The following is a 12,429-nucleotide window of genomic DNA, read 5'->3' as shown; positions in this document are numbered from 1 at the left end:
CTTAAGTCGACATCTGTATACTTTCTTGAATAATATTTCGTAGGGGTTTAACATATTTTCATAACACTCATCACAATTATCTGACTCTTCAAGTCATGCTCTTAATGAGGTTATTAGTGCTAAACCACACTATGTGTCCATGATATCTTTGATTGCTTTGGACTGACAGGACAGCAATAGCAGGTTATCATTTCCTCATGATAACCCAGTGGGGTCCTAAAGGCACAAATTATCCAGGAACGCAAATAATTCCCCTGACACTGCCAAAGATTTTCCCACACACTTGTCCTTCTTATAATACAACAGAAATAGTAAAGGTAAAATATTTGGCTTGTGTTATCACAATACTTCTTTTATGTTTTTGTTCCCCTCCCCCTAAATGTTCCGTTTCTCTGACCTTCTCTATCAGATATCCACTATTTGTTATGATTTGTATCTTGTCTCCATTCTAATTGTCCACCTCTTTATGCTTAGCAAAGTAAACTTACCTGATCCCTTTTCTTTTTTGCCATTTTTAAACTTTATTTTTATTGTTGACACTGTTACAGATGTTCCCCATTTCCTCGTCCCCTTTGCCCATCTCCATCTGCCATGTTTTAATCTAATCTGGTCATTACCCTTTGAAAACACTTTATTCAAGCTATTTTGTGAAGTTTCTGAAGAGGATACAACAGGTGAGAACCATTTACTAGCCTTAATGAGTTATGGTATCTTCAAAATACTGCTTTTCCAGAAAACCAGGCAGCTAAAACCAGACCAGTGACCTAAGGATTTTTCCACCACGTTTTGTATCTTGTTTGATGTCTTGTCTATATCCAGATGCATTAATTTAACATGTGCAAATTCAATAACTCTATAGTTAAACTAGGACTTCTTATCCCGTTTTCCCATTCTTCCAGTCTTATCTCTTACTACACACTTAGACAGATACTCATCTCTTTTTGTATTGTACCATTAAATATGGTTTAATATTTATACAATCTAAGTTAATATCCTCTGATGCAAGTGACTCATGCATCTTAACTATGCTATATGGTGCGAGAAGAAGACAACTCACCATCCTTGTCAGTGATTTGAAAGTTTTCTTTCCACTGAGATATTAAAGGTCTCAAACCCAGAACTGTCTTCCTGACTGCTTATATGCAACTCTGTCATAATGCCTCCATAACAAACTCTTAAAGGCTGGACATTGGGTTCTGCCATCAGAAATCCTTATCTACTCATCAAAGATGTCCTTTATTCAAATTGGTTACTGGAATAATTTTTAAGTACCCTGACCCTTCTGTTATATGTCTCTGAAAGAATGTTGGGTTCTTTCTTTAGAGTCCCCAGGACAGACAGTTTTATTTGTCTTCATTTCTTAATTACAGGAAGAGCTGTGTCATACTGCAGATCTGTTTCTCTAACCTGAATAGTCAGGTGACATGAGATAGGAGTCATGTTTACTAGTTCACTCTAATAATGCATGGAGTTGTGAGTGTCTCATCAACTTTATTTACATTTTATATTGTTTTTAAACAGCATTATCTTTTTCTTAAATGATTCTGTTTTCTTTTTATTATTATTTTTTCAATTACAAATGACATTCAATATTATTTTGTATTAGTTTCAGATGTACAGCAAAGTGGTTAGTAAATCAAGTACTTTATAGAGTCGTCACCTCTGGCTTTAGGTACACACTACATAGTTATCTTGATATTGTTGACTGTATTCCCTATGCTGTAATCTACATATCTGTGGCTATTTTGCAACTACTAATTTGTATTACTTAATCTCTTTGCCTTAAGAGAACAGATGCTCAGAATGATCCATTGGCAGTTAAAGGCAATAGAAATTTAAAACTTAATTTTAATTTCTTGAGCATTTTGTGAGCAAAAGTTCAACAGAAGAGGATAGAAGTATTTTTCCATATTGGATTAGCAATGGCAAACAACACATGCTCAAGAACAAGGAATTGCCATTTTTTAAATGTATTTTATTGGTTTTTTACAGAGAGGAAGGGAGAGGGATAGAGAGTTAGAAACATCGATGAGAGAGAAACATCGATCAGCTGCCTCCTGCACACCTCCTACTGGGAATGTGCCCGCAAGCAAGGTACATGCCCTTAACTGGAATTGAACCTGAGACCTTTCAGTCCATAGACAGATGCTCTATCCACTGAGCCAAACCGGTCAGGGCAAGTTGCCATTTTTAAATGAGATGGAATGAAACTGGCATTTTTCTGCATAACAAATGTTTTTCAACCCCTCTCCAGGAATAGCTATATCTGAAAGGGAAAGTACTGCCAAACCCTGTGACACAAAGACACATGCCATAACTACCTTATAACCAAGTGAATGCTGTCATGCAGATATTGTTGATGCAAAATAATAGTGCAGAAAATATTTTTTAACTTTGTGTGGGAATGTAAAAGATATTTCATAGATAACTACTGTGGTTACTAATGAAGATGATTGTAGTTCACCAATATGTTCCCCATTAGGGACATGATACTAAGCAATACTCACTCTGACGTTACATTCATCAAAGTCCTCAAAATCTGAAGATGAATGATATATCATCCTTGACTCTATCAAATAGACAGGATTACAAGCCCAGGAGTCACCGAGTTCTGGTGGAAAGAGAATACTTCTGTTTGGGAGTCAGATAGAGACTTGGCTTTGATTTTGTCTTTCCCTCTTCCCATCTTTGTGACCTTGCACATGAGAAGAAGTGCCCATTTTCATCACTCCTTTGACAACTCACCATTGTTTCATTTCATTGTTTCTTGGTAAGTCAAATTAGGTAGAAAAATAAAATCTTGTTTACATTTGCATATATTTGATTATTGGGGAAGGACATTACTTTTTTATGTACTATTCTAATTTTAGTCTTTATTTGAAAGTTTGGGTTTTGAGGATCCCCTATGGATAACACCCCCCTTTCTCCACTGAGCAAATTCATATGAATTTTGCAGTTAGATCTCAGCTTTTGCCCAAGAGATTGCTCTTGAAGGACAATGACTATCCTGAGATTCAAGTGGGTCTTATAACATCAAATTTAAACAAATTTACCAAATAGCCTAGGGACTTGTAAATGTACAAGAAGAACAGAGTTACCTGTAATTGTACTACATGAGTTTGCTCACAGAGAATTAAATACCCATAGCAGGGAAGAATTACTCCCTCAGAACATTGTGAATTGCCTGTGGGTGTCCTTTACTCATCCATTCTCTCACAAGCGTGGAAGTGAGCTGTTCCTGGCCTGTCTTTGCTATTTATTTCTTAATAAGTAGTTAAGAGCTACTTTAGAGACTTTTTTTTTTAATTAACAGGTTTTGTCAAGTTCTTCTGTTTTTAACTTTGGCTAACTGTATTTTTACCACAGTTTTTTTCAAATTCAGTATATTTAGATATCCATTTTCTATAAGGATTTTGAATGATGATTTTTGTTTAGAAATTATTTTGCTTGAAAAAAATCTATGAACACTATGAAACATTCTGAAGGATGAGTGAGATAAACTGAGTAAAAAGAGAGACGTATCATGTCATAGGGCCAGAAGAATTAAAATTGTAGCTACTTAATTCTTCACAAAACAATGCATCAATTTACTGCAATCACAAACAAGAACCTAGTGAATCTTTTTTTACATTTTTTATTTTAAATTTTTAAATTTAATATTATTTTGTATTACTTTCAGATGTATAGCATAATGGTCACATAATCATATACTTTACAAAGTGTTCCCCCTGATACTTGACCAGCTGTGTCTTAACATCTTTTGTAAAATAGTGTCAAAAGGGTAAGAGAAAATGTAAGAGATATTTTTAACTAGGACTTTATTGTATGATAAAGGGTTTTGCTACTTCTTTTTAGGAAATCACCTACCCCTGAGTTTTGAATGGGAATTAAAGAGACATATATTGCGATTTCGCTTTGAAATCCTTTAAAAATGACCGTTTTTCCCCTTTAAGTGAATTTCAGTTTACTTGGCGATTCTCCTCCCTCTAATTTAGGGAAAGGCCCCCTGCTTTCCCCATCACAGGGAGGGGGCGGAGCATTCTCTCAGAAGCTTGGAAGTGAGCTGTTCCTGGCCTGTCTTGGGGGAGGGGCTGCATTTCATGAGGCTGCAGCTGACAAGAAGCTTCAAGGTAATGGCTGTCTTAAAGCGAGTTATTTTCTGGGAATTTCTTCGGGCTTTGGTATTACGATGGGAAAAAATAGATTGTTGTCTGCAAGAGATGGGAATGAAATAGAGTTTGGGGGGAATTGCTGTTATTGTGACAGATTTAACCCCCTGAAAATTTAGTTTCTCCCGATATTTTTTGAAGTCCACAGTGTGGGAATGGGTGATCAGATTACAGCTTCTAAATTAAGACTTAAGTGAGGCATGCTGTTCATGTTAATTTTTACACGACATCCCATGTTTCTATCTTCATTAGAGAGTTTATTATATTTTTATTTAAATATTTATTATTCTACACAAAAATAACGGATAGAAAAATGTAAACAAAAATTGGTTAGCACATACAAACAGAAATATAAATGTACACGAACATGGAAGGGATCCAGATATGCTGTTGAGTGATAACATTTGTAAAAAATATATGATTTTCCTTAATCAGAGAGCTAGAATCCCCTCTTAACAGTCAGCATCTCTAAAGCATTCAGATTACTGGAGGTTTCAAAATATATTTTAACCAGTTTTAGAATTTTTAGAATTGTTTTATTACGTGATCATTTTTTTATCACTAGAAGTGCAAAATGAAGCTGAAACAGTGCACCCATTTGGTTTTAGACATATAAACACTGGTAGATACACATACACACAGACTTGAAAACATACCCCCCTTGTCTTTTGCCAATAGTGGAAATTTTCCTGGACCTGATCAAGCACATAGCCTGGTTGCTGTGTTGGCTATAGCCCTGTGTGTGTCCTCCTTGCAACTCATTCTTTCAGCCTCACAGGTATGGTATAGCTATTGTGAGCAAAAACACATCTTTCTGTATCTTTTAAGTTTAAGAGTGAGACAGAGAAAGGATTTGGTTCATTTTTATTAGCAGTTTTAAAAATAGTATGTGGCATGATGCAATGCATACAATTGAATGTTATATAGCTGACAAATGGAAGTATGAACATGTAGTAATTTGAAAAGATGCCTGAGAAATTGTATTAGGTGAAAAATTAAAATTGAAGAATGGCAAGTACGATATTATGTCATTTAAAGATGAAGTACTGTGTTAACAAAATTTGTGTAACAAAATAAGAAAAAATATAAGACTACCTATTAATGGGATTGTTTGTGTGGTTGGAGAGACAGGACACTTTATTATTTATTTAAAAATAATTATTAATATATATTTGGTCATTTTTAAAAGACTATCAGAAAAAATTTGGCATAAAATGTTTCAAATTAGGGGGAATTATATTTGAACTGATTCATTAAAAAGGACATTGAAAATACTTATTAATATGGAAAATACTTTCAAACCATGGGCTTGAGCACAGTAAAATGCTGGTCTGAAATTACATGCATTCATGTATATATGTCAAGAAAAAATATGGAAGGGTACTCAGAAGACAATAATATTGATTATTTTTTTCAGAATTATACTTTTTTAAAATAAATCTTCATCTGTTCAATTTTCACAAGCATTTCATTTTCTTTTTATCAGACCATTGGAAGTATAGAGATTAGCATTCCATTTTTTGTGCAATGCATAACAAAACTGTAAATTTGAGCATTGTATATTCTAGAAGCCTGAGAAAATTGCTGTCTTGGCAGGGTGTAGTAGTTCCCAACCTTCTCCCATAAGGAACTACAGTAGTAACAGGGTGTAGTTCTGCTATTGGTCACAAGATGGCACTTGCTAGATTTTCCAAGTTTTCACTAGACAACTATTTCATGAATTGAGCAAACAAATTAGAGGGGAATTATATTTGAAGTAATTAATGAAACATATTTTATATTAACAGACTATGAAATGGCATTGGCATGTAGAGTGTGACCACAGTTCTGTTTATAAATTTGTACATGTCTAGAATAAAAATCCCCACACTAGGACTGATGGAAGAACTAAAAAAAAAAAAAAAAAAGAAAAAGAAAAAGCCTTAAAAATATATCTATGTCAAATTTGGCCTACAGAAGATGCAGGCAGTTATTATTTCCCTGCTTCCTATCCCCACATTACACTTTTCCTGCGAAAAATGATCTCAGCATGAACCATATAACCAAACATGTGACCAAACTGTGTCAGAGAGCATTTCAAATAACAAAAACAAAAAGGAAAATAAACATGGCATCTATATCACAGATGAGATTTTATCTTCTTCCTGTGTTTTAGAATGGCATGCCTGCTGAAGTTTTGTTTTTTGTGTTTTTTTTTTGTTTTTTTTTTTTTGTAAAGAAGTTTCTCCACACCATTTCCATTGAATTGTTTTGATTCCCTGCCTCTTTTTGGACAGCCTAGGTTAATATCAGAGATGCACATGACCTGGTGAATCTGTATGTGAAGCTCGTTGAGCCCCAGAAAGGCAGTGCAACAACAGAAGCCTTGAGCAGAAAGGAAGAAGGCCCTGGTGGACAACAGGATCATAGGGACACACCCTCCACAATCCATGTGACATTGGTAAGGCTTTTCCATTATATGTTAAAACATGGATAAGTTAGAAAATCTGGCAAGTTAAGTTAAAACATGGTTAAGAATAGAATATTTATTTTGATTCTGGCTTATTAGCCATAACATTATAAATTAAAAACTTTGGGTTCTACTGTTAGGAAAGAATTAAATATGCTAAAATCCTCTAAAGAAATTATATGAATGGGTATAATAATGTCTACTTATGGAAGACTTGTAGGTAACAGCCAACTGCCTGACTCAATAAATCCTTGAAAAGTACTCTATTCAATAAGTAGCCATTGTGTCCAAATATATAGCCACTAAGTTTATTCTCTTAATGAGGTCATGGTGGTGTTGTCTGAGGGGAGACACTAAACCCAGTATCTGTGGTTGCCTTGTGTAGATAGGGCAGTTTTAAGAAGTTAAAAGATTACTTGAGAATAAATCTTGAGAGGCCTCTAAGAATTAAAGTATCCAATAACATAAATTATATACCCCTGACGTACTCAGAAACATCCCTGCTCTTCAAATCTCTTACAAACTCATTTCTTATATTTAATAGCTATGATAAGCCTTCATGCTGGGGCATTACATAACTACTTCTCATTCCTTTAACTTTTAAATATTTTCCCCCAGTATTGGGGCCCAGTATTTATTAATCTTTTTGTATATAGTCTCCATTTTCATTGTTTATGGTTGACAGATGAAATTGCTTTAGTAATTCTCTTTTTCTTTACCTTTTCTTTGAGTGAGTATATTACCAATTCAAAATTATTTTAAAGTTTCCTTGCAAGTTTTCAGGAGAATATGTATAGGCACAAAAGGAGAAACTATTAGTAACCCCAAGACCTCTAACATAACTGTTTTGTGTGTTTTTTTTTGTGTGTGGTTAACGAGGCAGTTAAACACAGACAAATGACCTAAAGATTTTTCTAGATGATTCAGATTTCACTGATTGCTTTCTAGTCTATATCCATATGTACCAATGAATGATATATATTTTCAGATCTTCAGTGGTTCATTTTTAATTTATTTTTTCTTCCCCACTTCCTTCTTCATATACTGTATATTTCTACTACACATTTAAACTATTGCTGAACTTTTAAAATTTATTTTAATTTTGTAATATATTTTTATATCAATATACCAGTTGTTCCTTCAGTTAGCTAGTAAAGTTAGAACTTGGTCCCAAACCCATATTTGTATATCTATTTGAGAAATTCTAACATATAACCTTGCCATCATGCTGTCTATTTAATAGTTTAAGAAACCTGAAAAACAAATTTAAAAGAATATATGCACCTCTATGTTCATTGCAGTGCTATTTACAATAGCTAAGATTTGGAAGCAGCCCAAGTGTCCATCAGTAGATGAGCAGATAAAAAAGCTGTGGTACCTTTACACTGCAGAATACTACTCAGCTATAAAAAGAAGGAAATTTTACCCTTTGCACCAGCATGGATGGACCTAGAGAGCATTATGCTATGTGAAATAAGCCATTCATAAACAGACAAGTTTCATATGCTTTCACTCATATGTGGACTCTAATGAACTAACAAACAAAATAGAGACAGACTCATAGATAGAGAGAGCAGGGTGATAGCTGTTGGTGATGAAGTTTGGGGGGGCTGGGTGGGAGGTTGGAGGGACAGAGCAAAAAAGTAAAAAGAGAGAAAAGTGCATGGAGGGAAGGGGCAGACTAGAAGGGGTCAATGGGGAAAAGGGGTACATCTGTATAACCTCTACATTATAAAAGGTCAGGGGCCATCACAATTTAAATGGCCAGACAGATGACCAGTCACCAGGAAGTGCATGGAGCACCTCTCGGTCCCATCCCCATGACCCAGAGGTTCCTATCACATCAAGGCTGGTGGCCGGCAGGCAGAGTGGCACGGGTGGTATACAGGGCAAAGCAGGTGTGGCAGCTCCAGATCAGGCCCAGAGAGAGGCCTGGAGAGAGAGGAAGGGCCTGATCAGCAGCTGCTTCAGAGGCTGTGGATCAGGCCTGGAGATAGAGCTGGAGATAGGCCCAGAGATTGGCCCAGAGATTCTGACTGGCTAAGAAACTGACCTATCAGAATCAAATCTGGGTGAACTTTGAGGAGCCAATGGCTGCCTAGGAGGCGGATCTTTTGACACTGACTGGCATAGAACCCAACCAATCAGAACCTATTCTGGGTGAACATGAAGGCAGAACCTAAAGTGAAGGCTGAAGAGGGGTTTTAAGGGCAACAGCTGTTTGGTGTAAGATGTAAGATAGTGATTCAATTTTTTAATGACTGGTTTGGCAGTATAGTGCCTATGGCTGGCAATCAGTCCAGATATATGTATTTTTGTCTGCCAAGAGCACCTCCTCCTGCTAAAAAAGCCCCTCCCTCCCCAATTTAAGCAATCCTATATAATCTATCTATACTAATAAAAGGGTAATATGGTAATTAGACTGGGTCAACTGGCCATTTTCTGTATGTCTGACTTCCTTCTGGACAAAACCATGGTGGTGAAGGCTGAGGCAGAGCAGTTAGGGTTGATCAGGCTGGCAGGGGAGGGAAGTTGAGGGCAAGATCAGGCCAGCAGAGGAGGGCAGTTGAAGATGATTAGGCAGGCAGGCAGGCAGAGAAGTTAGGGTTAATCAGGCAGGCAGAAGGGGTAGGGGCAATCAGGCAGACAGGCAGGTGAGTGGTTAGGAGTCAGTGGTCCCATATTGCAAGAGGGCAGTCAGACATTCCTGAAGGGGTCCTTGATTGGAGAGGGTGTAGGCTGGGATTAGGGGACCCCTCCCCCCCCTCATGCACGAATTTCATTCACCAGGCCTCTAGTTCAATAATAAAAATAATTTAAAAAAAAACTCATCAACATGGATAACAGTATGGTGATTACTGGGGGTTGGGGTGGAAGAGGATATAGGGGGATAAATGCTGATGAATGGAGATTTGACTTGGGGTGGTGAACACACACATACAGATGGTGTGCTGTGGAATAATGCACCTAAATTCTTTATAATTTTGTTAACCAGTGTTTCCCCAGTAAATTCAAGAAAAAGGAAAAGAAAAAAAAAAGAGTAAAACAACAATAATCTCATGTCTTATACTGGTATGTGGGCAATATGGTAATGAATAAAGTAATGGGAAATTTTCAATTAAAAGAAAAATTGTTTCTTATACCTCCTCACTAAAGAACTGAGTAGTACCTTTATTCAGAGTGGTGAGGGGAAGAATTTTGGTTCAGCCTGGATCTTTCCTATGGGTATCTCAGAGAATGGCTTAGGGCATGAGGGGAAAGAGGACAAGAAGGAATTCCCCTTTTTCTTTAAATTCCCCAACACAGTTCCCATAGAGGTCAATCTCTTTACTTGTTAATCCAGGGAAGAATACTACAGTTTAGTCTCTCTAAATTAATACTCATATTGCAGTAAAGCTTTGTTTGCTATGTGCTGTGATGATGAAGTTGTAAGGTCCTCATCAGCCTTTCTTTTCTTTTATTTATTTTAACTAGAGGCCCAGTGCACAAAATTTGTGCATGGGGCAAGGTGGGGGGGTGTCCCTCAGCCCAGCTTGCACCCTCTCCAATCTGGGACCCCTTGAGGGATGTCCAACTGTCCATTTAAATGAACAGTTGGACATCCCTCTCACAATCCAGGACTGCTGACTCCCAATTGCTTGCCTGCCTGCCTTCCTGATTGCCCCTAACCACTTCTGTCTGATAGTCTGTTTGCTCCCAACTTCCCTCCTCTGCTGGCCTGGTCACCCCTAACTGCCCTTCCCTGCAGGGTTGATTGCCTCCAACTGCCCTCCCTTGCAGGCCTGGTCTCTCCCAACTGCCCTCCCCTATTGGCCATCTTGTGATGGCCATCTTGTGTCCACATGGGGGCAGGATCTTTGACCACATAGGGGCAGCTATCTTGATCTTGTGTGTTGGAGTGCTGGTCAATCTGCATATAACCCTTTTATTAGATAGGATAGAGGCCTGATGCAGGGATGGGGGCCAGCTGGTTTGCCCTAAAGGGTGTCCAGGATCAGGGTGGGGTTCCCTTGGAGCATGGGGCAGCCTGAGCAAGTGGCCTGTGGTGGTTTGCAGGCCAGCCACGCCCCCTGGTGACCCAAGTGGAGGCCCTGGTATCTGGAATTTATTTACCTTATACAATTGAAACTTTGTAGCCTGGAGCAGAGCCAAGCCTTCTGTTCCATCCCTGGCTGCAGCCATTTCTATAATTGAAACTTTGTATCCTTGAGTGGAGGCCTAGGCCGGCCTGTATGTGGAAAGCTTGGCTTCTTCTGTTTCCAGGAAAATCCAAGCCTCCCTTCTGGCAGCCATCTTGGTTGGGTTTATTTGCATACTTGCTGTGATTGGCTGGTGGGTGTGACTTGTGGGCATGACTTGTGGGTGTAGCGGAGTGATGGTTAATTTGCATATTACTCTTTTATTACGTAGGATGTTTCCAATTCTATCATTTTGAATCTTAATTTTTAGCAGCTTCATCCATTGTTTGGCACTGTATAGGTCTTAGAATTACCAGAACACAAAATCTCTAGACATAGCAGGTTTATCTTGTGACGTCTAGGTCACTGGTATGTATTATTTTTTCTTTTCCCCCCTCTCTTTCATGCCCATATACATTTGAATAGAGATTATATGTCCCTTCTGCCCTGGCAGTGATTCACTGTCTGACTTGCCTTTTTCCTATGGTGGTTGCTCATCCTTAGTAAGTTTTATTCTGAGGTTCTTCCTCTTCAGGTAGGCTGACATTCATCCAGTGAACATTAATAAGGTTTTAACTTTGTTTAGCCAGTTTTAGTTGTTTGTGCTTATGCCTTATGGGTCATGGACTATTTTTGAATAACCTTAAGATCTAAGATTCCTTTCTTTTCAATTATCATGGCTCCCTAATAGTCTTTAAGAATATTCTAACTGGACCATTTCTAGTCTTTCATATGGTTGTTATACACTAAAAAATATACTATTAAAATAAATAGCTTATTCTATAACATTCTGTCTCTCACATATTTGGCTTCTGCTTACTCACTGGGAATATATTCTTAACCTGAACTCTACCTCCAGATTATAGCACTTTGGCTTCAACTCCTTCCTATTCTTTTGCCCACATGATTGAGTGGCATGTGAGAACTTCACTGTAGTTAAAGGACCTGCTAATAAGTATATAATTTTCACAAACTATAAGGTGCTGATGTCATTTAGGTTTTTGACATTTGTCTTATGTCTATGAACTTTCAATGAAAGAGATACTGAAGATAATTTATAGAATTATATAACTGCATCAAAAGTCAGGTGTCTTAATTACACCCCTAACATTTTAAAACAAATTCAGAAATAGATGTTGATAAAAATTTAAGAGATTAAAAATGAATTTCTAATATATTCTTTATACACTCCAAAGAATATTTTTCACACATTCATTATGGTACCCCTGACATTCTTTGTCAATCATTGATCCAAACCACAAATAAATGTCCTATCTAATAAAAGAGCAATATGCAAATGGACTGTACCTCCACCACACCCACAAGCCACACCTACCAGCCAATCAGGAATGAATATGCAAATAAACCCAACCAAGATGGCTGCAGCCACAGAGAGCAGGAGGGAGGCCTGGGTTTCCCCGGCAATGAAGGAAGCCAAGCTTTATGCCTGCCCTTACCGGCCTAGGCCTCCACTCAATGCTATAAAGTTTAAATGATAGAAGATAAGTAAATCCCAATAAAAATGGTGGCACCACGGAGCTGGAGAGAGCAGGAGGCTAGTGTTGCCCCCAATGATGGAAGAAGCCAAGCTTCTGCAGCCCTGGCTTGCTTAGGCCTCCACTCCAGGCTACAA

The 12,429-nt window shown here is 37.6% G+C and overlaps 1 protein-coding gene across 5 annotated transcripts in view; it reads left to right on the top strand.

Annotated features, from left to right (window-relative positions):
• The first annotated feature begins 4,051 nt into the window (after positions 1-4,051).
• Positions 4,052-12,429, top strand: part of PWWP3B (PWWP domain containing 3B) — a 43,706-nt gene continuing 35,328 nt past the window's right edge. For 4 of the 5 annotated variants that reach the window (XR_014793742.1, XR_014793743.1, XM_084870465.1 and 1 more), the window contains exons 1-3: positions 4,052-4,130; positions 4,848-4,947; positions 6,446-6,609. The gene's annotated coding sequence lies outside the window, so the exon portion shown is untranslated. The remainder of the gene's footprint in view (positions 4,131-4,847; positions 4,948-6,445; positions 6,610-12,429) is intronic. The other variant, XM_084870464.1, reaches the window with a different exon arrangement.

The sequence above is a fragment of the Pipistrellus hanaki genome (genome assembly GCF_964339955.1).
Source record: "Pipistrellus hanaki genome assembly, chromosome: X".
NCBI classification, from domain to species: Eukaryota; Metazoa; Chordata; class Mammalia; order Chiroptera; family Vespertilionidae; genus Pipistrellus; species Pipistrellus hanaki.
This window is presented reverse-complemented; position numbering and strand designations above follow the sequence as displayed.